The 15,291-nt window shown below is 50.7% G+C and overlaps 3 long non-coding RNA genes, 1 other non-coding gene and 1 pseudogene across 4 annotated transcripts; 2 read left to right on the top strand and 3 right to left on the bottom strand.

The window, feature by feature from the left end:
- The window catches only part of LOC128774106 (neuroblastoma breakpoint family member 6-like), a 30,662-nt pseudogene extending 26,981 nt beyond the window's left edge, over positions 1 to 3,681 (top strand).
- On the bottom strand, positions 1,486 to 11,094 carry LOC128774108 (uncharacterized). The gene is made up of 2 exons (XR_008418526.1): positions 10,856 to 11,094; positions 1,486 to 1,701 (listed from the first exon to the last, which is right to left on the bottom strand). It is a non-coding gene; the product is annotated as an uncharacterized LOC128774108 (long non-coding RNA).
- LOC128774109 (uncharacterized) lies at positions 3,874 to 7,206 on the bottom strand. Its single transcript, XR_008418527.1, has 2 exons — positions 6,861 to 7,206; positions 3,874 to 5,931 (listed from the first exon to the last, which is right to left on the bottom strand). It is a non-coding gene; the product is annotated as an uncharacterized LOC128774109 (long non-coding RNA).
- LOC128774123 (U1 spliceosomal RNA) lies at positions 10,574 to 10,737 on the bottom strand. Its single transcript, XR_008418540.1, has one exon. It is a non-coding gene; the product is annotated as a U1 spliceosomal RNA (small nuclear RNA).
- A 353-nt stretch (positions 11,095 to 11,447) lies between the features above and the next one.
- LOC128774107 (uncharacterized) lies at positions 11,448 to 14,983 on the top strand. Its single transcript, XR_008418525.1, has 2 exons — positions 11,448 to 11,539; positions 13,366 to 14,983. It is a non-coding gene; the product is annotated as an uncharacterized LOC128774107 (long non-coding RNA).
- Positions 14,984 to 15,291: the final 308 nt, after the last annotated feature.

Genomic DNA, 15,291 nt, shown 5'->3' with positions numbered 1-15,291 from the left:
GTGTCCCCACGGGGGCTGTCCTGGGATTCCCTCTCCCATGCCCTCACGGCCGCGGAGAATTAGGCCCCATGGCCCCCCTCAGCAGACCAGCATCATTTACACGTGTCACGAAACACATGGCACTTTGGCACAAGGCACCCACTTTCGTGACTTCTTTGACTTCCTTCCTTGCTTCCCCAGCTCCATGACCTCTTTCTCCCAGAGCATTGTCTTTTTTTTTTTTTTTCTTAATTTTTGTTTTAAAGTTATTTATTTTGAGAGAGACAGGGACAGCACGAGTCGGGGAGGGGCAATGAGAGTGGGAGGGAATCCCAAGCAGGCTCCAGGCTCTGAACTGACAGCACAGAGCCAGATGCAGGGCTTGAACCCTCAAACTGTGGGCTCGTGGCCTGAGCCAAAACCAAGAGTCAGATGCTTAACCGACTGAACCACCTAGATGCCCCATCAAGAACATCGTCTTAATGTCTCTTGCACATGGCTTCTCCTCTGGGGTGTTTCCGGGAACACGACCTAGGACGACACTTACCCCTCAGCTTCTCCATGTGAATAAGAAGTGTTAAAACTGAGGAGAAAGAGCACCCCGACAAAAACTACACGACCACATGGGTCACCTCTGGGACTGCCACACGGCCTGCCTGGGGTCAGGTTTGTCCTCAGCCCCAGGTGAGCAGGCCTGTGATAATGTGTTTTGGGGTTTCCAGGACTCAGTGTCCATACCTTGGGACCTCAAGAGAGCTGGCATCAGGTGGACACAGACATGGCACTCTACAGGGACACTGGCCAAACACAGATGCAGAGGCCAGGTTTCCAACCTGCACAGACATGAGATGTTCAGGCATCCACCTGTCTTCCCTTTTCACTGCCGTTACCGTGTTTACATGCTCAGCTGGTTCATAAAAGGATCCACCGAAAGGAACTGAGTTGAGTCTCCGGCCAGAGCACATTCGCGAGCATTGACTGAATTAACTTTGGGCAGCTGTGTGAAGTCCCCGCGAGATCCAGGGGAACACGAGACAATCTGTGCCTCATACAAGTCCAGCTGAGAACGGGGATTCATGGGAGGGTGTCCGAAGGAAGACCAAAATCTTGAGGGCCGGTATCGTCATGGTGGCAGAGATGAGGACAAGAACACCCACCGTGGTCTGAAACAGAGTAGCTTAGCTAATAGTTCTAAATCACGCTGTCGTGAAAGAAACACTGACTGAGCTTTGAACTCACGTGAATGCCGCCACCCAATACCTTGAGATTTTGATTTCAACATTCTGGGCTGGGGTGTGGGTAACGGGAGATGTTTTAAAGCTCTGCTGGTATGCACCTAGGAATCAGAAGGACTGTGGATCTATAGGATGTTCATAAGCCATATAGAAGGATCCCGTGTGTGTGTCACTCATTTTGTGGACAAGCTGAGTATCAGCCCCTGATGGAGTTGACATTCCTCCCTCAATAGAGCCCAGAGAAAGAAGAGGACAAAGACACATGAATGAATTCGATGAATACTCCCTCTTCTGGATCCAAGTGTCTCACAATTTTTATACTATAGGATGCAGTAAGAAAGAAATGTTGCCTAGAAACCCAGTGTAAGAACAACACTCCCTTCCCTGATTACCAGTAATGGAATTCAGGGCTCTTTTTCCTCCTCGTGCAATGAAAATCACGGTTGACTCTTCACTAAATGCGTTTCCCAGCCTCCTGACAGGTGCACTGCAGATGGAAAGGAAATGTTTTAATCAAATTTTCTCCTCATATAAAACCTCAGTAAAGAAGCTTAGGTCTGCCTCTGCCCTTTGCAGGCCCTCGTTTACATAAGTGTCAACACCGAGAGACTCTCTCCTCAGGGACAGTTTGGGAAACGTGCGAGGAGAACCTAGACGACTAAAAGGAAGGCTCTTCCGTTTTCTCTGCGGAGTTCCGAGTGTCTCCACTGAGAATATTCCTAGACGTTCCCTCAGGTGTATCCTGGCGTGAGGTGCCCTGCAGGGGCTGTTGGGGTCCCTGAGCAAAAAGGGGTGAGGCCCTGGGTACACTCCCCGCTCTTTTCGTCATTCCCCTTGGAGTTTCTCCCTTTGGGGTTCTTTTCAGCCCCTTTGGGGCAGGATTTCTGTGCAAAGCCTTAATTCCGTCCAGCCAAGCGGCCAACAGCGTCTACTGCCTACCCGCACCCCCGTATCGGAGGCTTTCGTCTCCCGACCCCCACATGGATGGGAAGGGCCCGAAGCCTGGGTTTCAGTTCCAGGGTGTCAGGCACAGGTCACACGGCTACAGGTGGTCCTTATCAGCCCCTTGGCCCACGGTTCCTCATCTGCACACGGCAGGACTGAACTGGGACATAGTCTGAGGCCCCTGTTGCATCTCACATCCTGGGGCTCGTTCCATAGCCTGGCCTCCCCCTTCAGAAGACCAGGGCAGGGTGAGAAGGGGTGTGTTTGTCTGTAGAGGGCCCCCTCCTTCCTTCAGCAGTCTGTTTCTGAACGTGTGTGTCGGGGGCTAAGCACATCCCTCCGTGGGAGACATGAGAAAGCCATCACTTTGCTTCTGATGAAGGGGGTTCCAGGGTGAGGTGGCTGCTGAGGGAGGGATGGTCGGGACCTGGCAACAGCTCAGGGCAGCCTTGAGCTGGGATGCCACCAGGTGCCTGCTGCGGGGAGCACAGGGGTCCCTGCATCCTACAGTGTAGGCTGGATGCAATTGAGGGGGCTATTGCTTCAGACTTGTGGCTCTCACTCTCCCCCTCAGCCTGCCTGCAGACCCCCCTTCAGCTCCTTCTCTGCACGGGGGCTCAGCTCGCCCCTGGCCTCTGTCACCACGGAGCCATCCCTCCAGGCTCAGCCGTCAGCAGGACCTGAACAAAACTCACATTTGATTCCTCTCTCTCTCTCACTCTCTGTCTCAGATACCAAGGACTCCAGGAACTAAGAAAAGATACTCCTCATTGAAACGAAACCCCATCATAAAACCCCATCATTCTCCACTTGCTGAAAAGAACTCTAAAGCAGCAAATCAAGCTAAAGCCCAAACAGAACATGCGAGGGATCCTTTGCTGAGAATCGACATCTCGATCACAAGCCACTCTCTGGGATTTTTACTCCAAAAGTCTGGTTTGATGAGAGGAACTCTCGCTCTTCTGACTCCAGTCGTGATAAGTCGCCGAGGCAACCAATGCCCAGACCACACGCCCTTGTGAGACACCTTCGGTCTGGCTCCTCTCCATTCCATCCTGCGGATAAGCGGAGGCTGGAGCAACGTGGCAATAGACCCCATGTCAAACTGGACATTCTGGGCCACCGGCTGGGCTGTGCCAGGAGCAGACAGCATTAACTACGCAGCGTTCTTGCTGAAGAGGCTTAGCCTGAATCTGAGCACGAGGTAGGGATCAGACAACTGCAGAATTTCGACCATCCAACAAGACATCGGGCCTGTCTTTCTTCAAACAGCCAGTGTCCACAGCACAAATAAGACGACAAAAAGGAGAAGAGATATCTTGGGTTCCAAAGGACTCAGAAGATTGTGCTATCGTAATTGTGTAGTCCTTTCGAACCCCAAACATCTCCTCACCTTTCTGTGGCTGTCTCTGGTGGTGGTGACGCTTCCTTGTCTGTAGGGGACAGGCCAGATGTCTGGCTTGATGGTCTACATCCTGAAGGTGTCTGATCACTTCCTCCTGATTAAATTCAGGCTAACCCTTTTCCCCCGGGCGTTCCCTAGTTAATGCTGTGTGTGTCCCAGCTCCGCCCACCCAGAGACCCAGAGCGTCCAGTCTGCCATCACCATCATTGTGAGAGCAGCAGTGGTTGCCTTCTATGGGGGGCCTATCAGATCGTTCATGGTCTTCTGTTTGGGTGTGACATCTGAGAATGTGCGAAGATGCTCTCTGTAAAGTCTGTCTCTACAATGTTACCATCTTTTAGTGATCCCTGCAGTGTGTCACAACCGTATCTGTTTGTATGTTGGAAAAACTCTAGTTGTATCATCCTTGTGTATGTGTATTTGCTGGCATTGTGCTGTGGAAAAGAACACTCCCTCCCCGTTCTATATCATTAAAGTGTTTATTTTGACAATCACTGGGGACTGGTGAATTATGTTTCCTTCAGGGCTCCAATCCATCACCATCATGATGTAAATGTTCTTGGTTCTCTTCTGGTATTTACTGCTGAGTCTCTGTATCTTTTAGGCTATATTTCCCCTACGGGCAAGAGTACATATGTGTGTCTGAATGTGCACCTGTTGTTTAGAAAGGTTGTATATGTAGGGCTGAACACTGCATCACAAGTGCGGGACATGTTTGGTTCTGTATTAACTTGTGAACCTTGTCACATCGCCATTCTAAGATTTAAACGATCTCAGGGTGACTGGGTGGCTCAGCAGGTTGAGGGTCCAACTTTGGCTCAGGTCATGGCCTAGCGGTTCATGAGTTTGAGCCCCGCATCGAGCTCTCTGCTGTCAGCACAGAACCACCTTCAGACTCTCCGTCCTCCCCTCTGTCTGCCCTTCTCCCGCTTGCATGCTCTCTCTCTTAAAAATAAATAACCACAGGGTCACCTGGGTGGCTCAACTGGTTGAGCGTCCGACTTCAGCTCAAGTCATGATCTCACGGTTCGTGAATTCGAGCCCCGCATCGGCCTCTGTGCTGACAGCTCAGAGCCTGGAGCCCGCTTCAGATTCTGTCTCCCTCTCTCTCTCTCTCTGCCTTGCCCCCACACTCACACTGTCTCTCTCTCTCTGTCTCTCTCTCTCTCTCAAAAATAAATGAAAACAACACTTAAGTTTTAACTGATCTCCCAACCTCAGACTTCTGACATTATTCCATTTTCTCTTCTGTCTCCACCTGCCACTTCTTATAGGATTGTTTCCGCCCGGTGAAACGGATGCCATTTACATCCTATTTCTCCCACTGGTTCCACTCCCAGACTTTTGTCTCAGATCTACAATGAAGTGTATTCAGTGACGATCAGTTGTACAAAAGTCAAAACTTCCCCAGTCATCTCTTATTGGGCAGAGTTCGTCTTTAAATGACTCCTAGTGACGGAATCAGGACTCCCTGAGTGTTGCATATTTAGTACTCTTTTTCTACTGCCTTTGTACATGGACATCTTAGGTGAATAGAAAGTGCTTGTACAATGAGTTTTTGCTGCGGTTTTAAAATATATGGCCTTGCTTTGTAGGTTTGGTGGGCATGTAGACGATAGACTGATTTTTCTCTCCCTGGGATATAAATTGGCTTCTTTTGGTGGTGGGGAAGGTGTATGCAGCATCAGAGGTTTTCTCCTTTTTATGGAAAATCTATTAGTTCTAGGGGTGCCTGGGTGGCTCAGTCCAGTTAAGCGTCCACCTTCAGCTCAGGTCATGATCTCACGGTTCGTGAGTTCAAACCTCAAGGTGGGGTATCTACTGCCAGCACAGGGCCCACTTAGCACAGAGAGCCCACTTCATATCCTGTGTCCCCCTCTCTCTTCTTACTCGACACATCTCCAAAGGCAAGGGAAATACAGGCAGAAATGAACTATTGGGACCTCATCAAGATGAAACGCTTCTGCACTGCAAAGGAAACAATCATCAAAACTGAAAGGCTACCGATGAAGTGGGAGAAGATATTTGCAAATGATAGATCGGATAACGGGGCTGGTATCCAAAATCTATAAAGAACTTACCAAACGCAACACCCCAAAAAACAAAAAATCCAGTGAGGAAATGGGCAGAAGACACGAATAGACACTTTTCCAAAGAAGACATCCAGGTGGCTAACAGACACATGAAAAGATGCTCCACATTGCTCATCATCAGGGAAATACAAATCAAAACCACACTGAGATACCACCTCACGCCAGTCAGAGTGGCTAAAATGAACAACTCAGTAAACAACAGATGCTGGCGAGGATGTGGAGAATCGGGACCCCTCTTGCAGTGTTGGTAGGAATGCAAACCGGTGCAGCCGTTCTGGCAAACAGTGTGGAGGTTCCTCAAAAAGATAAAAATAGAACTACCCTATGACCCAGCAAGAGCACTACTAGGCATTTATCCAAAGGATACAGGAGTGCTGATGCAGAGGGCCACGTATACCCCAATGTTTACAGCAGTGCTTTCAATAATAGCCAACTTATGGAAAGAGCCTAAATCCGTCCATCCACTGACGAACGGATAGAGAAGATGTGGGTTATGTATACAATGGAACACTACTTGACAATGAGAAAGAACGAAATCCTGCCATTTGCAACAATGTGGACGTTAAGTGAAATAAGTGTCACAGAAAGACAGATACCGTATGTTTTCACTCACATGTGGAACTGAAGAAACTTAACAGAAGACCATGGGGGAAGGGAAGGGGAAAACATAGTTTCAAACAGTCAGGGAGGCAAACCATAAGAGACTCTTAAATACAGAGAACAACTGAGGGTTGATGGTGGGAGTCAGGGAGAGGGGAAATTTCGTGATGAGCACTGAGGAGGGCACTTGTTGGGTTGAGCACTGGTGTTGTATGTTAAGCGATGAATCATGGGAATCCAGTCCCGAAGCCCAGAGCACACTGTTTACACTGTATGTTAGCTAACTTGACAATAAAGTATATTTGGAAAACAAAACAAAAAAAAGAATGAGGCAGATGGTAAAAATGCTGACAGCAGAGGACCGAGCAGAGCTAATACGTGCTGAGTATTTACTCCCTGCCAGGCACTGGGCTCAGTGCTTCACCTGCACCTCTGCTGTAACACCGGGGACGACTCGTGTAGGAGAAACTCCCATTGGCCCCATTTTGAAATGAGACACTGAGCCACAGAAAAGAAAATTCAAGACACTCAGGCAAAGTCACACTGTAACTCAGCCAGGCTCGCTCCTACAGCTTGTGAGCCCAGAGTGCTCTCTTTCTTGACCTCTAGGTTAGGGATTTCCAGGGAGAAAGAACAAGGCCAGCCTCTGATGCCCTGAATGGCCCTGCTGACATCCCGGCCTGGCTGTTTTGTTCTCATGCTGGGAATAAACAGTCTCAGATACAGGATCTCAACCTCAAAGAGACTCTGAACCCTGAGACAATGGGACACAACAAGACTACCTGATTATTCCAAGCAGGCCCCACAAACACCAGGTCACCGTGCAAACTACAACGCCCCAAACACCCTCCTCTTTTCGTAAGGAAATGACTGCTGACTCTCACCGCAGTCAAGAAGGGCCAGTGCAGACTACCAGTGTTCGAGGTAGAGCAGACCCTGCTTCCTTCCAGCCTCCCCGCCATCAACCAACCACAGCCCGAATCCTGTCATGGTGGTTCTTTCTACCACTCTCTTACTGAGACCGTGGGGTGTGATCTTTCTGGCTGCAATGATTATATAAACCCCCACCTGTTTCATGGGATGTACGTTTCTGCTGATTTGGCTGAAGAGAAATCCGAAATTTCTCCTAAGGTTACGTTTCTCCTAAGATTATGCCAGGGGAGACAGGGAACAATTTTTCAATCGTGGTGTGGCAGATTTCCCCAAGGTCGATGTACCTCCTCAAGGTAAGAGTGCTCACTGTACTTGATATTCTCTTATCTCTGCTCCTTTCCTAATATGGGAAATTAACATTTACTAAGGGATAGAGAGTTACGATATATGGGCTTTCTCCTGTGTGGGATTTAATGAGAGCTGTCATCATCCTGAACTCGTAGGGAACTGAGGACAAGGACCACAAGGTAGCAGGGAAAGGTGGCTCTGGGCTTTGGGAGTCACAAATGGGCACGCGCAAAAAGAACAATACGTGATTTTGGAAGACGTGTCAGCAAGAAATGTGGCCATAAAGGCCACTACGTATTTAATCCATGATCCACCAGTCGCTTTGCTCACAGAGTATCCCTGTTTATCTTGGCCACGATGAGTGTTTTAAGAACAGTCAGAGAATTGCATCAGAGCACATCCATCTGAAAAGGACACACATAAAATACTGCATTGCCAAATCAGACCCACCAAACCCACAAATCTTCTCTGGTATCAAGTTTGATGTACATTTTCGAGGATAAAATTAACTGTGTGAGGCACAAGCAAAGCAACAAGAAATCTGGGACAACCAACACTAACTGCAAGAAACTTCTTCCCACCTTAGGACGTGTTCTGGCCCCGAGTTAACATACGTGCTCTCTCAGTGCTGTGTGAAGTCGTCACTTGTACCCAATGAATCTGGTTGAAGTCGATGAACCTGGTAGAAGTCATCTGCTAGGCTGATACTCACATAACTGATGCGACAGTTTCCAGGAAACTAAGCTACATAAATCCACGGGCATATGTTTGAGTCCCTACAGGGTTCTGCTCACACGAGATCCCTGCCACTTACAGGCATGTCGTAGGTAAGGACTCTCCCTACAGTGTGTTTGCAAGAGGTTCCTCAGTCGATGTTTATGCGGAAAGTTGACTGGGGGTACCTTTCTTTCTCTCCAGGCCAGCGTCACTGAAGGAACTGAGCAACTGCAAGGAACCCAGTTCCTGTTCTTCTGTCCAAATTGGGTGGAGTTTTTAGGCTGAGCTTATAAATCAGCAGGAATCCAATTTTCTTCCTCCGAGAAGAGATACAATGGTTTCTCCCAGCATTGCTCATTGGGCAGTGCAAGTCTGCAGAGAGAGAGAGAGAGAGAGAGAGAGAGCGAGCGAGATATCGCCAGGCATGTTACTTTAGCAATGCCATGGTCCTCCCACATTGTCCATCCCACTCATGACAATGCCTGGTTTAAGCATCCTCTGTCCATTTCCCTTTATTACCTGCTTAACCTACATCCTTCCCCCAGTGAGGGAGCCAGCTCAGAGGGTCTGCTTAACCTAGACTAGAGGTGGGGCCAAGGAGAAGTGTGCCTGTGGCTAGAATGGGCTGCCTTCAGAGGGAGCCATAACATGGCTACAAGCAGTTAGAAACCAGCCTAAAATACCGTTAGGAATAAGCAGGGCCAAACGCAATGGTATGGATTTTATATTTTGTATTGATAGCAACTTTCTTGTACAAATACATTTAGACTTACTCACGGGAGCAGGGCGTCAGACAAAATGAAAGAAAACTGTGTCAAGTGTGAAAGATACTAAGTTACCAAAGTAACATTGAGTCGTAGAATTGGTTTTTATCCTTTAGCCCCTCATTTCCACACTCAGAACCTAGAAAACTTTCTTCACTGCCCATGGAATTCAGTGTGGACACAACAATTTAAACTATTAACCCAAACTGTCCATTTTTTTTTTTCCATAAACCTTGTTGAATACCAGGTATTCAAATGCCCACTCCCATGTTCAGTGAGACTAGTGAGGGCGGTAAGTAATGTGGTATATCCAGGTAATATTCTGTTTCTTGGCCTACTTCTGTACTCCGCGTGTCAACTGTTGTCCGCCAGGGGACCTCTGGCCACACACGGGAAACCCAACCAACTTAAAAGTGTAGGGTCTCTGCGTTGATCTTGAGGAATGTCAGTCAACATGTAAGATTCTCTCAGGGCTCAGAATGGCTCTGCAAGAACAAAGGTAGTTGCCCCATCCTTTCCTCAGGGAGAGTACCTCCAGATTTCCTGATTCAGGCACCTTATGACGGCCAAGCACATACCACGATTTCCACGTTAGGCAAAATGTTTACAGATGTGTGAAATGCCTTCCATATGCTCCAATCCCTGTGTGCATGTTTCCTGAGTTCCTGTTGTGTGAGAGTCCCCTTTCCCCCAACCCACGGGGACGCTGTGGGAACCCAACCAAATCCCCCTGTGATTCTTTTTGTCTTTTCCATATAATCCCCTCCTTTCAGAGTGTTTTTCTTTTTCTTTTTTTTTTTTTTTTTTAATGGTTCTTGTTTATTTTTTGAAAGAGAGAGTGTGCGCAGTGCAGAGAGGGAGACACATGATGCAAAGCAGGCTCCAGGCTCAGAGCTGTCAGCCCAGAGCAGGAGGTGGGTCTTAAACTCAGGAACCCTGAGATCATGACCTGGGCCAAAGTTGGACGCTCAACCACTCAGCTACCCAGGCAGCCCTGGAGTGATTTTCTTTTTTCTTTTTTTTCCCCAAAGACACCTCTGAGTAGCACTGGCCTTAGGCCCCTGTGAGCTCCCTTGTACTTGCTGGCAGGAAATGGGGAGGTCAGGCAATGGTTGACCACTGCAGCCCCACTTCCCTCCCCTCCTGCAGAGAAAGCACTGAGGCCATCACTAAGAAATGCGAACCCGTGGGGCGCCTAGGAGGCTCCGTCGGTGAAGCATCTGACTTGGGCTCAAGCTCATAACCCAGCTCAGGTCAGGTCCTGAGCTCCCACTTCCAGTCCTGGTGCCTCAGGTGTGGCGAGAGCTCAGAGCCCCCCCGCCGTTTTTTAAAAAGCAAAACCCTCAAAAGCCTTTGTATCAGGATCAGGGGGACAGGAATGAGAATTACTTGGGAACAGTTCGAACTCCCCAAGGGACATTGCTCCCACCGCCAAACCTGAGGGACAACCAACCACACACGAGACGAATACGAAAGCTAGCACAAGCAAAGAATGGCCGAAAAGAGCAGCAATTTACTCTACTCCGTTGTGCAAAACACACTCTAAGGTAAGAAAAGAAAAGAGAACAAGGCAACGAAGCACTCAGACACATCTGTCTTTGAAAGACCGCTGACCAGGGGAGAGCGCGAACGCAGTCCCCCACTACCACAAATTATGCAGTCGAGTTTCCCACATTTGGGGAAATCGCAGGGGTCAGCACGCCCGCAGTGCAATGGGCAAGCCTCGCCCTGGGAAAACCACCTTCCTGATCATGGTGTCTCCCCTGCCAGGTAAGTATGACTTCCTCCCCCTCCGCCCCAACCCAGCCTCACACGCACCACACTGTACACACACGGTCACTGGCCTCCCCGCACCCCAAAACCCTCCGCACCCACTCCCGTCTCAACCATCCTCACCCCACACACGTCGTCCTCAGACAAGCCGAGCCACAGCTCGGGCGCTTCCACAGCCGGGGGAATTCTACCGCCCGCTGGAATCCTACCGCGCCCACCGCGGCCTCATTTACATAAGGCCACGCCCCGGTCAGCACGCAACGGCCCCGCCTCACTCTCCGCCCCTCCCCGCGCCACCGGGCTCCACGCGCACGCGGTCTCCCTGCCCCCAGTTCCCCTCCCGCCGGGATCTCAGCGCTGAGGCTTCTCCTCTTCCTCCCGCCCCCCGCCTCCTTCCTCTCCTTGCGGGTCTCCTCCGTCTTCTCCCCTCCACACTGATTTGCTTCCCGTTCGTCTTCCCTCTCCATGCAGCTCCCGCATCGCCCCCTGCGCCCGTCGTGGCGCCCACGCGGCGGTCAGCACCCGGCCGACTGCGCCCGCCTGAGAGGAACACGAGGGAGGACGTCCCCCAGCCGGAGAAGCGCCCACACACCTCTCTCGCTCGCTGTCTCTCTCTCTCTCTCTCTGCACAGAGCCCGGTTTGAAGGAGACACAGTGCGATGGCTCCACCTGAGGGGCTCAGCCGCCAAGCCAGTCCCCCCGCACCAGGGCTGGACACCGGCGCGGGGCTACCGAACGTCTGGCAGCTTGGGGCGCGCGAACCCACACCTGTCGTTTGAGAACTGCCTCGTGCCTGCTGCTTTACAGGTGCGTTCGCGGGGCGGGGCGGGGCGGGGCGGGGCCGCGGCGCCCCCTGGTGGACGCCCGGGGGGGCGCACCAGGATCCCGGGGTTGAGGCGGGGGCGGGTCCACGGAAACCTGCCTTGAGCTCACTTAGACCCTCCCCCCACTGCCAGAGGTCACAGCAGGGGTTAGTGGGGGCCCGGGCGCCCCACGCTGCCTCTGCCGTCCCTTCCTCCCCCCCTGCGCGCTTCCCCTTGGAGGAGATTTCCGCCAGCAAAGTCCCCCTTCCGTGGGGAAAAGCCAGGTCTGGAAAACCAAGCAGCACCTACTCGGAAGAGACTAGTCCTGGGGCAATTTCCTGGTCCTGTCCCTCGCGTTCTGGTTTCTGATTTGCCTTTGTCTCCCTTGGGCCTTGACGTGTGCTTGACTTTTACTAGACTGCTGAAATTAGAAGAGACTTGGGGGTGGGGGCGGGCGTCCGACATTAGTTGTCACCTGAGTCAATAGTGTGGTGGTCCGCGGAATGATGCCCCCTGCCTGGGAGGTCCCCAGCCTCATCCCGGATCCTGTGAAAATGATCCATCACACAGCAAAGGGGCCTCTGCGAAGGTGCTTAGGTCAAGGACCCTGAGATGGGGAGATCGTCCTGGAATATCCGGGCGGCCCCCTGGAATTACAGGGGTGCCTTCAACCTGGAGGAGGCAGAGGAGGAGATGTCTCCCTGCTGTAGCTGGTGGTGCGGAACATGGAGACAGAGGAAACCAGGGCGGGTAGGACACAGGCGCTCCCTTGCCAAAACCTCCCGACTGCACTGTAGTGAGGTTTCCCTGGATTAAATTGCTCAGTCTCCCTGAGCCTCCAGAAGGGGCGGTGGCCCTGTTGACATCTCCATCTGAGTCTGGTGAGATCCTTTTTGGGACTTTTCACCCACAGAACTGTCAGGTAACAAACGTGTGTCCTTTTAAGCCTCTAAGTTCGCGGTGAGTCGGTACCCCGGTACCCCGGCGACAGACAACCCATGTCAGGTGTCTGGCTCATCACGTCAGCGGTAGTTAGATCTGCGGGATGGAATCAATTCTGTATAACTGCTGCAGGTCGTGAGTCTTAGGTGGTGAGGCCAAGTGCTACTTTTCCACCGTGAAGTGTTAGGTTAGGTACCTGCCGATATGAGGTGCGCCGGGAGTGAAAGGCTCGGAAAGAATTCTCGGGGCACCTGGGTGGCTCTGTGGCTTCAGCATCTGACTCTTGCTCTTGGCTCAGGTCCTGATCTCACAGGTTTGTGAGACTGAGCTCAGAGTCAGGCTTTGTGCTGACAGCAGGGAGACTGTTGGGGATTTTCTCTCTCTCTCTCCCTGTATTTCTCTCAAAATAAATAAACTAAAAAAAAAAAAAAAAAAAAAACCAAAAAACAAAGACTTCGTGAGACGTTCTCGGTGCAAAAAGGTGTTTATAAAAAGCATGAGGACAGGACAGGGGGACAGGAAGAGCTGCACTGGGATTGTGAGGTGTGACTGGTTATAAAGTTTTAATTTGGGGGTGGGGGAGGATGGGGGCATAGAGCCAAATGAAGTTTCCGTCAGGAGTTCCATATGTTCCTGAAGGCTTACAGGACCCTGGAGGTCTGGTTAGCCTCAAGCTGAGGTTGGTTTTTGCGTCCAGCAGAGCGTTAACATTAAGGCAGTTGTGAGTTCCTTGAGGCGGTCCTGTGTCAGCTATTGACCAGTGGGCTGCAAGGTGTAAGGAAATTGAATTGCATCTACATTTCTTTTGCCTTTCTTCACCTCATCACCCGCCATCCTTTTTCTTTCCCTTCTTTTCTGTAACATTCAAAGTCTGTTCCCTGCACACAGGCTCAGCACGTTCTTATGCAAAGTGGAAGCCACTGGTGGTCACACAGATTGGTTGTTCACTTTTCAAGAGTGGGCTGTGCTCCTTTCCCAAGGAGGGCAAGGACATAACTTACAAAAGGAAAAATACGGGAGAAGCCCCTCCTCTCACAGCTGCGTTTCTGTTGCGCGAGTTCTCTTAAGGCACAGAGCTACTTTTCAGCATGTCACAGAGAGCGAACATGCAAGCGTGGCGTTTACGGCTCTCCCCCAAAAGTGATCTGTGACTGGATCCCGAGCAGACCTGAGCTTTATAGGGTGTCATAGGCTGTTGCTTTCCTAAATGTCACGGACATAAAACGAACTTTGTGGAAGCCCCGAGTTCTCATGAGTACTGATTCTGCGACCAGGCCCGGCAGCACAGGGACGGGGGAGGAATTGTCCGGATCCTGGAATAATCACGGGGCAGCACAGCCTCGCTCTGGGCTTCTGTGTCCTACTTGTTTACAGACTTGTCATCCGTTCTGCAGATTGGGCCAGCGAGTTGCTCTGTTGACAGCCAAAGGCACTCATGGAAAGACTTAAACAACCAAGTGTGACAGCACACGTGGGGTCACTCCGTCTACCATGAAAGTAGGACCCGTGTCTGCCTCAGGTGTGAGTCTTTGGATGGATCTATTTGTTACTGGAGGTGGTGGGGAGGATGGTGTTTGAGGGTTTTGTGGTTGCTGCTGTCTGTGTTGTTGAACTCTTTCTAGGAAATCATTGTGGAGCGATAGCTTTGTGTTAGTTCCTGGAAGGACATGACTAAGGACACTTGCCGAGGAATAGTTGCGGATCTGGGTGCCACATTGGTGGAAGGACTTCTACTCTTTGCAGTTAAAAAGATGCTCCCTTAAAGGAAACCAACTTTATTCATACCTTTGGGTCACTGTTAGAGAGCAATATGTTGAAATTGGTCTGCAGCCCACTTGCATCAGAATCACCTGGGTTTGATGTAAGAAATGCAGATTCTGGGGCCTCACACCAACTACATCTCTTGGGGTTAGAGCCCAGGTGGTAGCTTCTGTGACCTCCATTGTTGACTCTAAGGCTTTCCCAACCTAAGAAACACTCTCTTTTAGTTTTAGATTGGGGATTCTTACACAATGATCAAAGAAGCCCAAACTTTTTCCTTTACTCTGAAGACTTCAAACACTAGACTGTGACCTTCTTAGGGAGAGTGTGACTTTGCTCCTCTCACACACTCAGCCTAGAGACGGTGCCCAGATCAGAAATAAAGCAGGTGAAGAAAAATGTTTGATTTCTTTATACACGTTTTACTTTCATAGCCACCGAAAAGACTGTGTTTCATTTCCTCTAACAGACTCTGTCCACCAGTTATGTTGCCCAAAACATATCGCTATATAGCAACATAGAGAAGTACCTATGGTACATTTATACAGAAGGACACGCATTCTAAAGCACTGCGAAGACCCAGACGAGGCTTTCACACAACTGGGGGCCTCTCAGGTGCCACTTAAGTATGATCACTGGGTTATCTTACAGAGGACTCTCCATGGGCTTGGTCTGGCCACGAGTCCCAGGTCCCCAGACAGGACTTAGTTAAAAGGGGCAAGCGTAACTAGGCCGCGGTCATCGCCACACTTTGGAGGCCATAAACGGAAATAGGAGGCGCCAGGCTAAGCGGGACATTGCACGTGGGAAGCCACCACTTTCGCCACGTGGATTCAAAGCACTCGGGTGCTGCAGTGTAGACAGACGCCCAGCCCACGCTGGCCGGGCTGAGCTGGCCCCGAGCAAGCGTACATCTGGGAGTAGTGCCGGCTGAGCCCCACTGTCCCTCAGGGCACCGCTGTCACTCGTGTGCTTTAGAACTGCTGAGGAGCTCCCGTGTGGGGACCACGCGTCCCATCCGTAGGGAGCTGGGTCCTGTTTCCCCTGGGTGAC

Source organism: Panthera pardus, unplaced genomic scaffold (assembly GCF_024362965.1).
Source record: "Panthera pardus isolate Hobbes unplaced genomic scaffold, ASM2436296v1 HiC_scaffold_294, whole genome shotgun sequence".
Classification (NCBI taxonomy): Eukaryota; Metazoa; Chordata; class Mammalia; order Carnivora; family Felidae; genus Panthera; species Panthera pardus.
This window is presented reverse-complemented; position numbering and strand designations above follow the sequence as displayed.